Below are 1932 nucleotides of genomic sequence, written 5' to 3'. Positions count from 1 at the left end.
CTTTTGATGACTGCTTCTATTTCTTTAGGTGTTTTGGGATTATTTAGATGGTTTACCTGGTCCTGGTTTAACTTTAGTATCTGGTATCTTTCTAGGAATTCATCCATTTGTTAGCGATTTTCCAGCTTTGTTGAGTATAGACTTTTATAGTAGGATCTGATGATTTCTTGAATTTCCTCAGTTTCAGTTATTATGTCTCCACTTTCCTATCTGATTTTGTTAATTTGGATACTCTCTTTTTGCCCTCTAGTTAGTCTGGCTAAGGGTTTATCAATCTTGTTAATTTTCTCAAAGTACCAGCTCTTGGTTTTGTTGATTCTTTGAATGGTTCTTTTTGTTTCTATTTGGTTAATTTCTGCTCTGAGTTTGATTATTTCTTTCTGTCTACTCCTCTTGGGTGTATCTGTTTCCTTTTGTTCTAGAGCTTTCAACTGTGCTGTCAAGTTGCTAGTGTATGCTCTCTCCAGTTTCTTTATGGAAGCACTCAGAGCTATGAGTTTTTCTTTCAGTATTGCTTTCATTGCATCCCATAGGTTTCGGTATGTTGTGTTTTCATTTTCATTGAATTCTAGAAAATCCTTAATTTCTATCTTTATTTCTTCTTTGACCCTGCTATCATTTAATAGAGCATTGTTTAGTTTTCATGTGTATATGTGCTTTTTGTTGTCTTTGCTGTTATTAAAGACCAGCCTTTGACTATGTTGATCTGAAAGGGTGCATGGGAGTATTTCAATCTTCTTATATAGAGGCCTAATATCAAAGGTATACAAAGAACTCAAGAAGCTAGACACCAGAGAATCAAACAACTTTATTAAAAATGTGGTACAGAGCTAAACAAAGGTTCTCAGTTGAGGGATATCACATGGCTGAGAAGCATCTAAGGAAGTGCTCAACATCATTAGCCATCAGGTATATGCAAATCAAAAACAACCCTGAGATTTCACCTCACACCAGTCAGATTGGCCAAGATCAAAAATTCAGATGACAGCAGATGCTGGTGAGGTTGTGGAGAAAGAGGAACACTTCTCCACTGCTGGTGGGGTTGTAAACTGATACAACTACTCTGGAAATCAGTCTGGTGATTCCTCAGAAAATTGGACATAGTACTACCTGAAGACCCAGTTATTCCACTTCTGGGCATTTACCCCAGAGACACTCCAACATACAACAAAGATACATGCACCACAATGTTCATTAGAGCTCTATTTATAATAGCCAGAAGCTGGAAAGAACCCAGATGTCCTTCAGTAGATGGATACAAAAATTGTGGTATATTTACACAATGGAGTACTACTCAGCTATCAGAAACAATGACTTAAGGAAATTCTTTAGAAAATAGATGCATCTGGAGAACATCATCCTGAATGAGATAACCCAGTCACAAAAGAACGGACATAATATGCAGTCACTAATAATGAGATACTAACCCCAGAAAGCTCTGAATACCCCAGAAACAACTCACAGACTGTGTGAAGTTCAAGAAAAGTAAAAAAAAAAAAAAAAGCAAGAAGAAAATTAAAAAAAAAAAACATTATGCTTAATTTTTACACACCAAGAAAACTTTGACTACTTCTAGGTTACATCATGTTTTACATGTACTTTATGCTCATTGTAACTAGTAAGATGTTAATGCACATTATCAAACCTTCAAAAAAAATAAGCACTGACAAAAATGTATTCGTATACTTTTATTCAAAAATGCTTAAAATCTGTACATTTATCTTTGTTTTTTTAAAATAAATCTGTTCAATAAAAAAAAAAAAACAGCGACTGAGTCAATGAAGATGTGAAGAAAGAAAAACAGCGGAAGTCAAAGATAGAAAGGCATGGTGCAAAGTGTTTAAATGTCAAAGAAAGGCTGACTAGCATTACCATTTCCAACTGGAAAATCAAAGTTTTATCTATTTTTCACCACAGCAGCTCTCTCTGGTA

This window comes from Micromys minutus, assembly GCF_963924665.1.
Source record: "Micromys minutus genome assembly, chromosome: X".
NCBI classification, from domain to species: Eukaryota; Metazoa; Chordata; class Mammalia; order Rodentia; family Muridae; genus Micromys; species Micromys minutus.
This window is presented reverse-complemented; position numbering follows the sequence as displayed.